The sequence below is a fragment of the Colletes gigas genome, unplaced genomic scaffold, assembly GCF_013123115.1.
Source record: "Colletes gigas isolate AHSC1104 unplaced genomic scaffold, ASM1312311v1 Colletes_gigas_Sc00016, whole genome shotgun sequence".
NCBI lineage: Eukaryota > Metazoa > Arthropoda > Insecta > Hymenoptera > Colletidae > Colletes > Colletes gigas.
Genome location: NW_025106645.1, coordinates 4924105 through 4942794, shown reverse-complemented (window position 1 = coordinate 4942794; position 18690 = coordinate 4924105). Strand labels below are relative to the sequence as shown.

At 41.7% G+C, this 18690-nt stretch overlaps 1 protein-coding gene across 1 annotated transcript in view; it reads left to right on the top strand.

Annotated features, from left to right (window-relative positions):
• LOC122400119 (transcription factor SOX-2) overlaps nucleotides 1-1808 on the top strand; it is a 172213-nt gene extending 170405 nt beyond the window's left edge. The window contains exon 4 of the mRNA XM_043401375.1: nucleotides 1760-1808. The gene's annotated coding sequence lies outside the window, so the exon portion shown is untranslated. The remainder of the gene's footprint in view (nucleotides 1-1759) is intronic.
• Nucleotides 1809-18690: the final 16882 nt, after the last annotated feature.

The window sequence follows — 18690 nt, the reverse complement described above, 5'->3', positions numbered from 1 at the left end:
CTAATCGCTAATGGATGAAATACCTTAACTAAGAAATTTACTACAAAGATTCTCGATTTCGTTGTTAGTTTGTTAGTCTACGTAAAAATCGAGTCTCGAAGATCGCAACAAAAGAGTCAACCATTCAGAATTACGGGAACGAACACGGGGAACCTCGTTCCTGTCGAGGGAAATCGAACAACGTAGCGAAAACATCCCCCGAAATCGCTGCGTGCCCCCCGGGAACGGGATAGGGGTAATTACTCGCAATTATTAATTACGCGATACACGTGCTGCGCGTGCAGAAACGTTACGCACGCGAGGAGAGAACGTCCCGCGGGAGGAACGAGTTAATAGAGGATCTGAGATCGTTCTACCCTGACGCCCCGGGACAATCGATGGTCGTCGATCCGCGGAATCGCAAAGACTGGCGTGTCTTTTCTTTTCTTCTTTCTTCCTTTTTGTTCTTCTTCTGCTCGAGTCCCGTAGGATCTGACAGGCATTGCGAGGAATAAATTAATATTGCCACTTCGACGGTGGCACTGAAGGCTGATCACCGATCGAGCGATTGCCTCTCGTTTGTCCGCTCCACAAAAGTGAAACCCTCCCTCCATCCTCCTTCCCTCTCGATCCCGTCCCTGTTCGTTTCTTTCGCCTCGACTCGGGTTGCTTTATTGTTCGATTCGCGTCTCGTTTCGTGCACGAGTTCATTTTTTCTTTTTTTTACTAATTCGGAATGTTCAGTCTTGTTTGGATATTTGGGATCGTCGTACATACAATGTTATTTTAGCGCCATTTAACTTCACGATTTTTACTATAGTATAGGTATAATGAATTTTTCAATATTCACTTCTATTCTTGTGGTTTATTTCCTAAGAAAAATATGTAGTCTGTTTGAATAACACATATTTTTTTCTAAAGAACTGGACAAAATATGTCTTAGAACAGTCTAACAACGCGTATTAAAAATTGTTAAACTTTACACACATGCAGTTCCGAAACTATTAGTGTTTTCTCCATAATTGAGCCACTGTTACAAGTGGCGAGGCCTCCCCTTTAAAATGGTTTTTGGTTTATGTCGATCCGACTTTTCGTTTCGGAGATATCGTAAATTATGTAAAGGGGTAATTTTTTAATTTCTACGAGCACGTGAGGTCAATGACCTCGCGACGTAAACAATGAAAGGTAAACAAACGCTTCGAACTCTTATATCTCCGAAACTAATTACGCTATCGACTTGAAACAAGTTTCAGTTTAAAGGGCATTTCATCCTCTATCCAATGAATATATAAACTATTATTATTTAAGCTGCCTTTCATGTTCATTTTCATATTTACTTTGACACTATGCATCCACAAAAGTTTCAGCAATTTCTATCGATTATACGACTGATGTGGGATAAAACTGGATTATAAATAGTTTATTTAATAGAAAATGAGTTCAAATTTCTATGCAAGATGATTACATGTAATTCATTAATTTCTAGAACAAAAAGTTAAATGAAATATTAGATACTTGCGAGGTAAGAAGAAAGAGTAGTACTTGCAGACTTCGTAACATCCTTTCAGAATATATCTTACAAAGATACAGATAATATCAGTGCTTCTGTGCATAAATAAATAAAAAAAAAAAATGTTAAATAGCCTCAACAAGCAATTTTATTTCTTTCGGTTTCTGCAAATATATCTTCTCGGAGATAATGCTACTTGATTCAATTTCTGCTTCATCTGCTTACGCGGACACTAAATATTGACGTGAGTTTTTTTTCGTTTTGTTTCAGAACGGGAACACCGTGCACCGATGCGCCGCGCGAAGCTGTCCCAGCCCAGAACCAGTTATGAACATATAATTAAGCTCGTTTTAATAAGTTTTTATGTAGATCTTACGCGTAAGGATGTATAATAAAAAGTAAGTGTTGAATAAACGAGATACATTGAGACGGGAGGCCGGCAATTATTTCGTCGTCGATTATCTTTGACGTTCGTTCGAGGGTTGCACCCACCCGTCCCTTCCTTCGCTGCTCGTCGAACTTCCGATCGTTGCTCTGAAAAAATTTCTATATTTTTGCGAACGAGTGAATCTAAAATCAATACTTGTTGTGAAAAAATAAAATTTTCCACGGTTTGCCATTGACTCTTTCTTTCAAATGTATAAACACGTTTTATTTACGATAGATGAATATACTTAAAACTTAGTTAAAGGAACGTGTACTCCCAATTTTGTCCAGGGATTCAAACGTATTTGTTTCCCCTCGAAAAATCCAATTTTTTTAAGTCAACAGACTATAAAAGGTGAAATTCGACAATATGTTGTTATTGTACCCATTTCAATTATGAATATACGGTATCCTTAATGTCATGAAGGTCTGGTCTACTTAACCCTTTGCACTCCACTGGCGTATGGCGACAAACATAATACGTATCATAGCTCGATCGAAGTTTCATTTACGATTACACAAATTGAATTTAGAAAATATATAAATAAAATTTAAATTATAGGTATTCGTATACATGTTCGTGCAAAGAATATTTTTTTATTTTTAGAAATCACAAAATTTAATTTCGTATTAATGAATACTCTCGGAGTGCAAAGGGTTAAAAAGATAGATCAAGAGTCCTTAAGTACCTCATCTTGTAACCTACCACGTCTAATAATGCCCTGGTGCTGCTGGAGGTAAAAACAGTATGATCTTTGGATTAGGAGGTTATAGGTTTCCAGGTCATACTTTACAGAGAGATCAATGTCCTCGATCAGAATGATATATTCTGCTACATTATTTGCTTCTAACAGAAACAAATGCGTCGACTATTCGTAAAAAGTTTTAAACAAAGATTGTTTATCGAGATAAAGAAGAAGGAGGAGTACCTAGGCGGGACCATCTATTTTTGTCGCGCTTTAATGTAAAGCGATTTTCGTCGATTATTTCGGTAAACGGTTCGCGTACCTCGGAAGAAACTTCGCTCCTCAACCCCTCGCCATTTGCCGAGACGTTCGGTTTCACCATTTTCGAGGCGTTTCCCAGCGCGCAAGACAAACACGAGGAAAGCAGACACAAATATAGACAGAGCCATAGGCGTAGACACAGTCTCGACGGGGTAAAACGAGGAGCAGAGAAGGAGCCAGTCTTCGCCATCGAGTCGTAACCCTGGCGACGAGACACCCTGGCCATCCTCTCCGGTTCTCTCTCGGAGTTCCTCTCTCCTACGGGGATGAGCAAACTCTCCCCGCGGTGTAACCCACCCTCGGCGGATAGCAAGTTGCAAGGACGAGGGTTGCTCGGCGAGGTCTCGCCTGATTGGCGGCCGTGGACTATCGACCAACCCGCGACCGGCCCTTTGTTTTAGCCACCACCCTTCGTTATATCGAAGGTACCTAACCCCCGAAGCCGTGGAAGATGAGCACGTTCTCGAGAGGAGATTTCTTTCCTGGCTCCGCTTAGAGAAAATCGAGCTGGCTCCGAAACATTCGGTTCCGGGCTCCAGCCATACCGATAGAGAGTTTCTTTTAAATTTATTCCGACAACGATTGTTCAAATCTTACTCTCCTTCGACCACAACGACTCAAGGGACCTGTCAAGGATGACATTTTTACAGTTTACGGAACACGTCGAGGATGTTTTATCGATCAATTAGACGGTTAATCGAGCCGAAGACCCTATTGACAAAAGTTTGTTTTAGTTTGTAAAAAATATGTTTTTAAATTTTATTCCCCATGAAATTATGTCGTACATTTTCATAGTTGATCCATTTTTTCATCATTGTAAGTTTCACTTACACTTGTTTAATACTTGTTTTTCATTAAATAGATCTCTAATGATAAATAATAGTAGCCTCATTCTGTTCCCTGATATGTACAAAATGGAATAGCGATGGTTTAGTCGAAATCGGTTCGGTAGATTTTTAGTAATCCAGAACGAACAAACGAATAATCGAGAGACATAGAAATACTAAAAATATTTAATTCGATTTAAATTGTCCTATGAACTATACGTCTCAGTCGAAATTGCCTAATCCTTGTAAACAGAATTTAAAATATAAGATTCTATAGTCTTCATCACGATCACCGGATTTATCTCCTTGGATTTATCATTTCTTTAAATATCTAAACATTGTAGAGGATAAAGGATCAAGGGTGCCCTCAAAGCCTTCATCGAGTCTAAAATTCCAAATTTGTTTAAAGGTGGAATTTTTGCCGATATTAGTTTCATTTTTTATAATGTAGGAGATTTGTATTGAGTATTAGTGCCGCGCTGTAGTTTTGTTGAATGTTAAATTATGTGCAAAAGAGTTGAAAGTGTTTTGTCCAAGAAGGATTGGGTAACCAGGAACAACGAGAGGGAGAATGAAACGAGTGGTTATGAAAGACAGACGTGATTCTTATATGATATTAATTTGTGTAAAACGATTGTGTGCTTGGTGTGTTTCAAATTCGTTTACATAATTATATCATTTGTATAATTCTCTTTGTGAAATCCTACACGATATTACAAGGCAAAGAATTAAACAAGATACCATATCGTCACGAGCCAAGAGCCTCGCGAAATGTTTCAGATTCAATTCGAACATCGTAGGACACTAATTGATTTAAACGAGCCACAAAGGGGCCCTTCCACGCCGCGTAACAATAAAAAGAAAAAAAAAAACAGCGAAACCACACCCTTCGTGGCGAAGAGAAGATACAGAAGTTTCCCAGCGACATTAAGGAATGATTAAAGAATCATTAGGGGCGCGTAGTTGGAGCAATGAAAATCTTCTTCATTCTTCCCTCCATCTCTCTCCAATTACGGAGGCGTCGATGCGCTCTCACCCCCGTCGCTGACCAGCATTCCCCGGAGTCCCCATTTTTTTAATTAATAGAGCGTGCTACAACGAGCCGGGAATGCCTACCGGGTATACCGCGTCACACAAACGCACACACGCCCACGTGCCACACGCGTACACACACACACACACCGACGGTAGCGTCGAGCGGTTTTCAGCGTCGGTGTTTGTCTTCGTGTAACCAACACACGCGCGAAATCACGAGAGTCGTCGTCCGTTGGTGCACACGCGAAGAGAGGGCTGCGATTCGTGCCGAAGGAAGAGAAGAGGAGCCAAAGAGGAAGAGGAACGAGCTGCTGGCAGGAAGAAGGGGAGGGGGGTGGGGGTAGGCCGCGAAGGGTTTTAATGAGGATCAGCGAGATAAACCCACCTCCGGGCTCCGTTTCGTTTCATCCACCAACGGCTCCCTTTCTTCCTGGCAGCTCTCCTTTGCACCCTTGTTTCTCGTTCGCCTCGAAATCTTCTTCTTTTTTTCATCGCGTTCCTCGAGTTTCCCTTCTTTTTCCCCGATTTCCCGACGCATCCTCCACCCACCCCTCCTCTCTTTCCTCGTTCTCCACTGGGAGGATTCTCTTTATCGTCACTGTGCCTCGACCATCCCCGTGCGTTCCTTCGGTTTCCCTCGTCGACGTCTTTCCTACCCCCGGAACGCGAACCAGAGGGGTCGCTTCTTCTGCGTTCTCCTCCGCGACATCCGCTCGCCTCCGCTTTCGTTCGCAGATTCGCGCCAAAGCCCACCGTCCTTCTCCTGCGAATTCATCGCGTCCCACCCCCCACCCTCAACCCCGCCCCCTCGACTTCCTCGACCGGGTCCACGAGTCCCGCGCGATGCCAAAATACAAAGGAGAAAGTAATTTCTTTTCCCGGAGATTTTTAGCTCGCGGTGAGGCGGAGGGTACTTTTATTTCGACCTCCCCCCACCCCCTCCTCCGGCCATTCCTGCCGAATTTCTTGGCCAGGGGGAGCAACGCCGTGACGCTGCTATCTTCCGGGGCCGATTCTTTTCTTTCCTCTTCGCTTTATTCTCACTTCTCTGGATGTTTGAATTTTTTAGCGGAAGGACGAGGGCAGGATAGGGCTAGGCTGGAAAGAAATTACTTGAGAATCGTTGATGAGGCCGGGATACGAAATAATAAACTCCGACACACTTAACGAACGAATTAGAAATTTAACAAATTAAATATAAGGTATACAGAGACGATACGTTAAACAATATTTGGACGGTGCTTGAGAATATTCGTCCCTTTTTCTCGCAAGAATATTGCAATTAGGGATGATTGATTTATAAATAATAGTAGTCTTTGTCTTACTTGGCCATATGGTGCAGAGAAAGCAAGCGCTTATAGAAAATTTTAATTCTTAAAAAACTACAGAATGCACTTGAGATACGTAAGGTACGAATTTTTATATTTAGGGGTTGAAACAACCCTCTACAAAGCTCCCATTTCAGACATTGTGATAATTCGAGTACATGTTGCAAACCATTGATAATTTCTACTTCTGTTCAGAACAGAAACTGAAGTTGTTTGTTAAACATGTACGCCCTCTATAACTTCCAAAATACGCGTTGCATAGAAATATGTTGCATACCAAAATTGCATGGTTGCAAGGTGTGCACTATGTAGTGCATTTATTTTTTTTTACAGGTGGATCAACTTGGTTTTTTTAAATGGAATATCATTTTTTTTTATGTATATAAAACCTAACCCAACATATTTTTCTATTTACTTATATCACACGAGTACAAACAAAATAACAATTTCATTTTATCCTAGTAATAAAAGCAAACGTAAAATGCATAATTTGTTCAAGAAGACAGCATCGAAAAATAAATCAATGCCTCAAAATCTATATTACATATTATTCATTTTAATAAACTAATAGCGGATGGGTTGTAACTTCTATGATAGAATTAAGCTGATTTGCCATAGTACAAATCAATTTTTCTTACATTTCTTGACACAGTTCCTCACAAACGAAGAACAGACTTTAGGTCTGGACTCTGAGGGAATATTTATTTAAAAAAATACTTCCATCTAACTTTTATATCATCATTGCCCTGTCAAACTATGAAAATATGCTCTTGCACGAGGGAATTCAACTTTTTCTTCTACGAATGTTTTGTATCTTCGTCTAGAAAACATCTGTGTACAGTCCCAGTTTCTGAAATGATCTACAACGTAATTGAAAAAGTTGATTTTGGCGTGGAATTAAACAGGAAACGGAAAGTCTCTGGCAATTATCGCGACTTCCCCTCCCGAAACGGTTGATGATGCTGCACATGGCGACGTTTTCGCCGCGCTCTGTTCGGTATAATTAGCGATCGACGGTTTAATAAGCCGCCGGCGATATATCGGCTCGCGGATTAATTAATTTCGCCGCAGTCTGGCCGATTCTGCCACCGGGTAGAGCCGCCCCCGTTCCCAGTGATTTGTACGGCCGCGTATTTAAGCTGAGATATCGCGCATCTATCATTCACGCGATATTAATATTTCCATTGATACTTATATTTCAGGCATTGTTCACGCGGACAAAAGGGCGATATCGTGTTATTCGCCGACGTCGTCGCGATATTTTCGTCAAAGCGATTTTTCGGTTGTCAAACGGTGCCAAGAAGCGTCCACCGTCGACAGTATAAATTCCTGTCCTGGCTGTCGACGGTTCCTTGATACCTGTTTTTTTGCCAACAGAATCCCCGCGATAGAACGGAAAAGAAGAAAGACATTTACACTTCGTTGCTCGAACGTGAGTCGATCGACGCGTTTGTCAGCGAGGGAATATTGTAATTCATAATCAATGTAGGAGAAGGATTTATTAGAATTCTTCGATACACACCCTTTGTCTAAAAAATTCCGGAAATTAGTTGAAATGAAACGAACTAGCAGTGTTATCCGTTAGTTATTGATTTTGTTAAACTGAAACGTTCTTGTCGACAAATTTTATAACGTTTGAACAGTTACGAGCTAATTTGGGGCTCGTTAAACGACAGTGCTATTTACGTGCACATAGCAGGTGGAGGTTATTGCATGATGCACCATCTTCGATCGATTCGAAATATATGTACGTTACAGATGGTTTTCGAATCGTGTTAACAAAAAATCAAATATTCGCTCAATTTGGCACCATAGGATTATCGTTTATTTCCCAAAAGAAATGAAATAGTCGTTTGTAGCTCTCTTTAAAAAAGCAAATCGCTGTATCAAATCCGAAGAGAGCTATTTTGAATAAAATAAATGAATTATACAAAAATATTCATTCTGTATTTTTATTTTAAGCCACTTTTAGACAATAAAGAGACTATATAAAATATTGCACGTGCAAAAGAAAAGTATGTATATGGTGGACGATTTTACAGAACAAAATAAATCGAAAATCGAAGAGTAATGACGAATATACGTAATTCTGAAACTTTAATTTTTATATTAATTTAATGAATAATTTCGTAATGGAATAGTACACCCCCCAGTAATATACACTTTTTCTCTCTTCTTTCCTCGTCTCCGTGACTGACAAAATTGAATTACCAGCGATTGTTCGCGACCAGTAGGATCCACGTCGTGAAATCGACGAACGGGGCTCGACAGTTGCGTCTTACGGAACAATGATTAGGGATGCAATCGATAATTTGCGAGACATTCTTCGCGAGTCGGAGAAACAAGACCATTCGTGGATGGTCGTCGCGTAAACTTTAATTAACGCGATGCGTGTGTGGTCAGATCGTACCGTCATCGTCCTCGTCACGCTTTCCTCCGCGGGATCGTTAGATTGCAAAAGGATCGAGACGATCACGCGTCACCTTCTCGCCGCGCGTCTAATGAAACGAATCGAGCGTGTGGCATTACACGCGCAATCACGCATCCCGTCGAAATCACTTTCCGTCTTCCTCGTTCGTCGACAAGAAATCTTTATTTTCCCATTTTTCAACGAGGGTATCCAGCATTTGAAAAAAAAATCGATTTACTTATTATTTTTCTCTTTTAATTACAGTTTCTTGTAATTTTGGGATTTTAAACATATTAAACGATTGCTCTTTTTCTCCATATTTTCAACCAAATAAAACTAGGAACCAACATTTTGAATTACACTCCCACGAAAGATAAAACTACCCCCTTGACTTATTGAAAATGTCCAGTAATAAATGAAGCTGAACATAAAATTCGAAACAATGTAAATGTAAACAATGACTGAGACGTTTTAATTTTAAGGAAAACAGTAATATTTTTAACACAACGCTCGATGATAAAAGTATTGATTTAAAACAATGATATTACATCACGTTGCATTATATGTGTTTCTAATAATAAAAAGTCTGCAACAATATTCACGACAGACATCGAATATTCAGACAGTGAGCCTGTTATTAATTAAAGACAAAAATTCGATGAAAATTTTTTTCGAAAGGATATTTAAAATACAATATTGCCAAGGATTTGTACACCCACAATTTACGCAACAAGAGACCCGTAAAAGTCAAACAAGGCGAGTTAAGCATTATATTTTGTTACACCCAGCGACGCGAACCTGCTTCGTATAAAAATAGAGAATCCCAGCTCGTTTGTAGACCAACATGGCCGTGCAATTTTGCTTTAACCGTTTCATCTGCGATCTACTGACTTTTATTCAATCCCGCGTTTCTTTCTGTGCCGGTGAAGTCAATGGTCACCGCGGAACAATGGGGTTTTACAGAGGAAACTAGAAAAAGAGAGGACCGCGTTGCATTTCATCTCCGTCGTTATATAAAAATTGCGTACCGTATATTATTATAGGTTGGAGGGTCTCGTAACGTAGCAATTTATTGTTGTTGAATAAGATGCAATTATTTTGCAATTTTATATAACCGCGAATTCCAAAGAAAATAAATTCGTTCGAACGTTACAATTTTATTATTTATAATACAACCTTTCCCTGAAATGTTTGCCCGATCGTTGGTTGATAAACCAAGTCTTGACACATCCAAGTGTCGTGTAATGAAGCGAGTTACAAAATTATTAGCTTCACTGTACTCGTCTTGAAAAGTCTTTCCTGAAAAGTTCTGTTTTTTAAAAAAAAAGAAATTTATAAAAGAAACATTATTTGTAGGCTCGTAATTAACACTCTGGTAGAAACTTTGTATGGGACTGGGACGGATTAGTATGATCTTACAGACTTCAAATGCGTTTCTCTCAAAATGTTGTAGCTCTCGCCCATACCAAAATTACATTTTTATAATGAGTATATCATATACTTTTATTAAAAAGTTGCGGAAAACAATGACAAAATTTTGCAATTTTTAATTTAAGGTTTTTCCATTTTGCCAATTTTCAACATAAATTAATGTTTACCGTGGGCATAATAAAAACATGAAAAGTCAATAAAAATTAATTTTGTATTCCCAAAGGATAATTAAGTAAATTGCAAAAATAAATTATAGCGTTGGATGTAACATTTAGTTGAAAAAAAATTAATAAAGATGGTTAAATTTTGCAACTTGCACATGAGACTACCCCTTTAAACAACTTTCCTCTGACACTTTTTCCCCTATAATTACAAACAATCGAGTTATTCGAATGGTCCTTTTCAGATGATTCACCCTGTATTCTAATGCCGTAGTTTAATATTTAAATCAATGTACCGCATGCAAGACTCGCCCGAAAACCCGTGGTTATCGACGAGTCTTAATTAACGTCGATAAAATTGGAAACTTATCGGGGATATCCGGTTCAAGATACCAGATACATGGGCGGTAGGTATCGTTGCACGTCGAAGAACCATTGTTGCTAGACGAAAAAGGTGAAAAGCGAGCGGAGAGAGCTCAGAAGGAACACCTCGGATCGTAGGCCGGCCGTCAATCAACCCTCTCTCCCTAACCAAATTACTGTCAAACGCAATTAGAATTGACGTGCCGTTACGCCGGGGCTAAATCACAATCGCGAGGCGGACCCTCGATAACGATTTCAACCCTGGGGCCTATACTCGGTCACAATTTTCTCTCCCGCTGCTAATTAATACGCCTCTGTTTTCGTACGTCAATACGACTGCTCCACTTTGCCTGCAACCCTACTCCGTGCACCTTTGCACCTCTTCATCCCGTTCCCGACGATACGCTGTTTGCAAATGTTTCTCGAACAATCCGTACTGCAACAAACGATTTCGCGTTGATCAGCTAGGACAATATTTTTCTGCTTCCTCCAGCACTAAACATCCTGAATTAACTGTACAAGCTGGGAAAAATTTTAATGGGAGATTCCAGAGAGCAAAATAAGACGAAAATCAAGGATACTAATTTGTTGATCGAGGCTTCGTTGAAAAGTTATTGACGTTTAAAGTTCCGCCTGTAGAACCACCAGCTGTTCGCAGATTGCAGTCCTACAGACGGTACTTTAAACGTTAATAACTTGTTAACGAAGCCTCAATCAACAAATTGCTATTCTTGATTTTCGTTTTATTTTGACCTCCAGAATCGTCCATTATAATTTTTCTCAGGGGTGGCTGAACACCTTGCATAACCATATTATATTTCTACGGGACGTTCAGATGGAAATAAATTTCATATTTGATTTTAATTGTACGCATCTGTATGTATTCGAGCATTGGCTGCAAGATTGCCACAGAGACAAATGTACGCTTATGCGAAGAAAATGATCTTGGTCCAAAAAGATTGTTTATAGTGCATCAGTCTTTCTTTGTCGTATAAACTGCATAAGAAATATCCTGTTATATTACCACAAGCAAAGGAGATGTTTAGGTGGCAAGTTTTAGGTGTACCACCCTGCGTATCAAATATAACGCATGCTAAAAATTGTTGACGCACTTAGAGCTCGAGAATCAGCGAGTAACTGGAGAGTCTAGAGCTAGCATTCTAGCGAGAGAGTATTGTAGTGTATAAAAAGCTCTCTTAAACAGGGCGGAGCGGGACAGGCTGTTATAACAAGCGGAGGGTGATTCCTTGTGCAAAAGTAAGTGGAGAGTGTGAAACAAAATTCTGTCGCGCGAAGATTTGTCATTGAAAAAGGGTGAATTTGAGAATTCCTCGGGATCATGCACCCCTAAAGGGATAATCGTTATTTTAAAGATTGATTTCAACGACAAATCGTTGTTAGGAGCGCAGCAGAGAGATTAATGAGTTCTCCTGAAATATCTAGTTTCACCTGCAAAAATCGTATTCGAATACCAGCGACGGTGGCTCGCGGTGAAGCTTCCGGTTTGACAGAGGACAGAGGACAGAGAAATAGAGAAACCAGTCTGCGTGTTGGAAGAATACCGAATGTCGAGTGTTATTAATGTACGCGTCTAACGGCACTCCTGTTCGCGCGGTCGTTTTGCAATCGGTGCCTGTTGATACTCAACGGTCCGTCGCACATCGACATCGAATGGGGGAAAAAAAACTGTACCCTTCTCTCCATCAAACGTTCCAGAGCCGTGTGCCTGGTCGAAATATGATCGACACTCATTAATCTCGAACGTTCGCATTCACCCTCGCGACGAGTTCACCTTTTCACAAAGAATAGCGCAACCCTTAACGCAACTCGCGACGATCCAAGTGCATAGGCACAAACAAATTTAATAAGATCCTCGAGATAGTGGTTCGAGCGCGGAGAAACCAGTGACGGGGACGAGGCCAGACGATTAGACTTTCGGCTAGGCCTTCGCTACGGAACAAAATAGCACCGCGCTTCAGAATCAATTTAATTTTTGTTCGTTGGACAGTGTTCGACCAACCCTGGGAAAAATTTTAATGGGAGATTTTAGAGGCCAAAATAAGACGAAAATCAAGGATACTGATTTGTTGATTGAGGCTTCGTTAAAAAGTTATAGAAACATTTCCACATAGTATATTTTCGGTAAAAAATTTTTCTCTCGAAAATGCGTGGAATTTCGGGGGTATGTGTATTCACCAAAAATCATTGTAATTGATCCCCGCAACCGAAAATAATTTTTTCAGAATGATTCGAAAATTTTCAAATTTCAGGGTAACAGACAGTTATGGTCAGACATTATATTTTCAGTAATGAATTTTTTTCTCGAAAATGCGTAGGATTTCGGGGGTGTGTGTATTCACCAAAAATGATTGTAATTGATCCCTGCAATGGTCCACCCTGTACACAACATTTATACAACGTGTGTTAATAATCTAAGAATAATAATAAACTGTCTGTTACATTTAACTGACGTTTCTTTCAAGTAATGGTTATTTAACGTGTTCCTCGCCCGTGCCTCGACATTTCTTCGCGCGACAAAGTTCGAAGAGTCCCGTGGACCCCCGCAAAAATCGTCGCGATCCATTCGTTTCGTTTACGCGGTACCACGGAGCCCTGTTCTTACCACTTTTTTGCTCGATGAAGACGATCCATCGCGTCGAGGCGATGATATATATTAAAGAGACGCTTTCTGGCAATAAACAATCGCGCACAACGGCCGCAGGCAGTTAGCAGGAGCATTAGGGTGAATTATTCTGGCCACCCAGCGTAAAAAGTCCCATGAATCACGGGAATCGTGGGCTTCTTGCCCTCGGCGGCGCGGGATCTTGCTTCTCGCTGCGTGCAGTCTGCGTCTTCATTTTGTGGACACGAAATCTTCGAAGCTTGCCTCGCGCGTTCAAACAATTCAACTAGAAACACACAGCACCCAACAATCGGCGATCATCACCGTGGAGAAAGTTTCGAACTCTTTGTTTTCAGCGGCGGAACATACGATAGAATAATCGGTCTTTGATCCGGGAACCCCAAAGTGATCGTAGCCTGTTACTTGAGAGTTCACGATCTTGCACATAGAAATTTTAAATATTTAGTTTCGTATACATTTTAATATCATGATAAATATTGGATTTAAATAAATTCTTCGATTCAACGAAGTGTCCTCATCATTCTCTTGCACAGAGAAATTATAAGCTTACTTAGCTAAGCAGGTCTGGAAACTTTCAAATGCCGATAGAAGAAGTTTATTAACCCTTAAGTGGACTTAAATAGCCTCTGCTGGTCTTTACATGTCTCCACTGGCCTCTGTTGACTACTGCTGGCTATTCCTGATACTTCTGACTATGTATAAGGATTACTACTGACTGCTGCCAGCCTCTACTTGTCTCGGCATGAGTGTGCTGGCCACTCCTAACCACTGCTGACCACTCCTGATACTTATGACAACATATAACGATCACTACTGGCTACTGCCATCCTCTGCTGACCACCGCTTATATTTCTGACAACGTATAACGATTACTACTGACTACTGGCGGCCTCGGCTGGCCTCTGCTGACCACTACTGACCACCCCTGATGCTACTGACAACGTATGACGATTACTACGTATTACTGCTTGTCCCTGTTGGTCTCTGCATGCCTCTGCTGGCCTTAGCTGACCTCTGCTGGCCCCTACTGACCACTGCTGACCACTGCTGATCCCTACTGACCACTGCTGACACTTGTTAACAACTTCTGCCATGATATATATGTATTAAAACATTGTATAATGTAAATCTGTGGCAATAAATGATATAATTACAAAGAATTCTATGTGTTCTCATCATTTTTTACCTTTCTTTTCCTCTCCAAATCATTACCTTAGTTATAAGACGCCCTGAATCTCCTTGGTTTCCCTGAACCCACTAGGAAGTCCTGAAACTCAGAACTTTGCTAAAAATTCAGGGTTTCCAAGAATTTTCGGCGTTTCCAAGAAATTCCAGGACTTCCCAGTTGTTTCAGGACTTTCCAGATGTTTCAGGACTTTCCAGCTGTTTCAGGACTTTCCAGCTGTTTCAGGACTTTCCAGCTGGTTCCAAAATTCCAAAGAGTTTCAGGACTTTGCAGTTGTTTCAGGACTTTCCAGTTGTTTCAGGACTTTCCGGTTGTTTCAGGACTTTCCAATTGTTTCAGGACTCCCCAGTTGTTTCAGGACTTTTTGACGAAAAAATTTAAAAGTTAATTTTTTATTTTGGCAGCAATTACGAGAGCTGGACACTTTGGGAATCCAATTTTAACCGGAAAAACGGTCTCTTAAAACTAAGGCAATGATTTGGAGGGGGAAAGAAAGGTAAAAATGATGAGAACACAGAGAATTCTTTGAAATATATCATTTATTGCCATAGATTTACATTATACAAAGCTTTAATACATATATATCATATTAGAAGTTGTGAACAACGGTCAGCAGTGGTCAGTTGTGGTCAGCAGGGGCCAGCAGAGGTCAGCTAAGGCCAGCAGAGGCATTCAGAGACCAACAGGGACAAGCAGTAATACGTAGTAATTGTTATACGTTGTCAGAAGTATCAGGAGTGGTCAGTAGAGGTCAGCAGAGGCCAGCCTAGACCAGCGGAGGCAGCCAGTAGTCAGTAGTAGTCGTTATACGTTGTCAGAGATATAAGTGGTGGTCAGCAGAGGTTGGGAGAGGCTGGCAGTAGCCAGTCGTAATCGTTATACGTTGTCAGAAGTATCAGGAGTGGTCAGCAGCGGTCAGCAAAGGCCAGCAGAGGCCAGCACAGGCATGCAGAGACCAGCAGGGACAAGCAGTAATTCGTAGTAATCGTCATACGTTCTCAGAAGCATCAGGGGTGGTCATCAGTGGTCAGCAGAGGCCTGTAGGAAAATTCAAAAGTACATGCCACTTTATGATAGACTAGATAGCTAGATAGACTAGATAGCTATCGACGACCAGAATACCCAAGCTTGTCGGGAAGTAGGGGATGGGTAGGGGAGGGGGAAGTGAAAATTTCTAAAAAATACTACACAACAATTTACTCATAATTGTTAACGATATAAGTTTCCATCGTATTCTACACAAATCTCCGTCCCTTTCGTCGAAACGAATATGGCGACCCAATTCCAAAACCCCCCCATCTACTAGAATGATTCCAGGAGTTCGATTCCCAGAATAATATAGTCGCGAGATATCCTCAAAGACAGCTACGATTGCACGACGGGGGCAGCTCGTACGCTTCCCTCTGCCCATCCCTTAGATTCGCCTTAAAACAGGACAAATTCACGGGGATAAACGCGCACATGTGCGATGGACACTGGGGTTGTCGTACACGCTCGTTCGAATTGCCCAGGGTCGGTTCTTTTTCATTACGGTAAGAGCCGATTGCATTTTTTTAGGATCCTCTACGACACAGGGGGCGGAACGTGGGACGGGGGGAAGTGAGTAGGGGGTGTCCAATCTGGAGAATCGCGTGGAAGGAGGGCCATCTAATCACGTGTTCCTGGCAATCGTGTCCCCGTCGCGCCCCGCGACCCCATCGTCTTGGACGCAATCCTGGAAGAGAAAGAGAAGAAAGACTCGACGAGGGGGTGGTGTCCCTCTTTATTCGCGGGCCACGATCCTCCTCTTTCTCTTTACACTTCCATCTTTTCTCTTTCACCCTACTTTTTCTCCGCGTTTCGCTTCCGTCTTCCAACCCCCCTACGTTTTTCTCCTTTGGCGCGGAACGTACTTTCGTTCATCCGGGGGGAGGAGGGTGACGTCTCCTTCAAACGGACCCGGCCGACCGGCGTAATCAAGACGCGATTGAAAATTAATCATCGCGGATCGATTTCGCGCACCGCGTCGCGAGAAAACGATAAAAAGAAGCCTCCGCGGGCCCCCGGAGCGAAAGAAGCTCCTTTGATGTAACCGTGAGTGACAAGCTGCTTACGTCAATTATCCAGCGGCCATGGGGAGCATTATTTCCCGCGTTTCCCTGCTCCCGGATTCTTTCACTCTTTTGCCCTTCGCGTTCCTCGAATCAGCGTCCCTCGGCCGCTGGAACGCGAGTGAATCTTTCTTGTAGGTCCCGTGAAACGAAGGGACTTCTATCTGGAATTTCTTCATGCAGATATTTCTTCATGGACACAGGGGGAAGATTTCGATAAATACGTTTAGGAGAAGAGACCCTTTCTGACTACGCGGAAGGGTGAATAAAATACGGAACTTTAGAACAGTTCGTAACGTGAAATTTGTTTTCACGGAGAGAGGTTCTTAAGTTACGCGAACTCCTGCATTTCGAAATTTTATTTTCAGACGAGGAGTATCGTGGTTTTAATTATGGGGTAGTTTTTGCAGGATCAGAATTTGTACAGAAGTATACAGAATATATTTCAGAAGAATGCAGTGCATAACTATAGCACCACCCAAATTTATTACTGTATTGTACTTTTGAGTTCGAGTGCAAGAAAATTAATTGCACAAGTTTTGAAAAGCATGTTACACAATTGATTTTCATGTATAATATTATCATTAAATATTTATCAAAAAATTCTTGAAAATTGCCTTTATTTTCGACCGTCACAGTGGTTTCCTCCCTCAAGGAAGAATTTCAGAGGTTCGATACGCTGACGATTCGACGTACGAGCGTCTATCGAGTAAGAAGTATTTCGTTACAGAGCGGCTTTATAAACCCCCGGCCGTCGCCAAGGAACTGTCGCAATTACCGGTCGGACCGAGTCCAGTCGTGAACAAGACGGAATTAAAAATCCTGCAGCTCGAGGTTCCGGTGTCCTCCGGAAAGGAAGGCGCAAAAAGACCGGGGGAGGAAGACAGAAGAAAGGGAGACTTAAAAATCCCAGGATCCCAGGCTCCACTTATCCGGGGAGCGTGAGCGGCGTAAATTGTCAGTCGGGGACAATTCGACGAAATCACCGATCGGGCGGAGCTCCTTATTTCGGCTGGAACGGTGGCCGAATGGTTCACGGAGGGAAGAAATTAAAGGCTCGCGTTGGTCAACGACGGAGTCCTCTCTACTCCCGGACGACAGAGGCAGCCAACTTTCTTCTCGGTTCTTCCTCCTTCCCTATCCGACGAAATCCCAATAATCCACGATGAGACACAGATTGAGTCCCCCTCCCGGAGACGGTGGAAAAAAAGCGGAAGAAGCGAGACTGGATAAGAGGCCTCCGAGGGGGGGAGCGTGGGAGGACGGAACCAGGAGAAGAAAATTGGAATCCTTCCGGAACGGAGGATGATAAAATTGCCGACGGCCAGGTGTTACCGTAATCCGGATCGAGACGAGCCGTGGTCCGAGGAGAGCCACCGTGCACATACACCTGCGTCACTTTGTGCCCAGAGCTATATACGTTTTCTTGTCCCTTGCGTCGTTCGCGATCCTTTCTGGCGGCGGGGATTAGAATCGTCTCGGTTTCCACGGGAAAAGGGCGCCCGGTGAAACGTGGACGATACTTTCCAAGAGTGGTTGCTTCTGAAGGTAACCCGTCCTGAAGCTTCTCGTGGTCGCAGACTTTAAATGGATTCGGACTGCTTAAGTCTCGGGGGCCACTGGTTCAAACCAAGGAGCGTCTCCCTAAAAAAGTTCCACATAATTAAGGGGTAAGACCACTGTAAAAACCTGAAATAAAGCGTTCTCTGGCGATTTTTTTTTGGATGGATGGAAAAGTAAGAGGATAATAATATTCAAGAATGTTATTAACCATGTAGATTCAAAAATATTTCTTCAAAAATAGTGCAAAATGACGACGCTGGAACCATTCTCGCGAGGCGTGTTGAACTTGAGGCGCCTAGCTGCATGCAGTGTAACTGACGCGGCACCTACCCCCTGTCGATTTTTCTTAAAAATTCTAACTCTAATACTTTTTTGTATGTATCTATGAGCTCTACTTCAGAAAAAAGTTTCATTGAAATATATTCATTATTATAGGAGTTACGGCTGTTTGAAAGTTGGACCATTTTTATGGGGTTTTTCTAACTTTACAGGGTCAAGGAACAATTTTTTCAATATTGTCAGAGTTTCTACATATTCTTCGCCAAAATACGCGTTGTTTGCCGTTTGAAACATTAAAATCTTCCAAACCGTTCAGAAATTATGACATTTTAAAGATATTAGGGCAACTGACCCCTGCAAGATGCCCAAAGATATCAATATATTAAAATATTCATTTTCTTCGGTTCAAATACTAACAAAATCTGTTATCCGTTTGTAATATATTATCGTT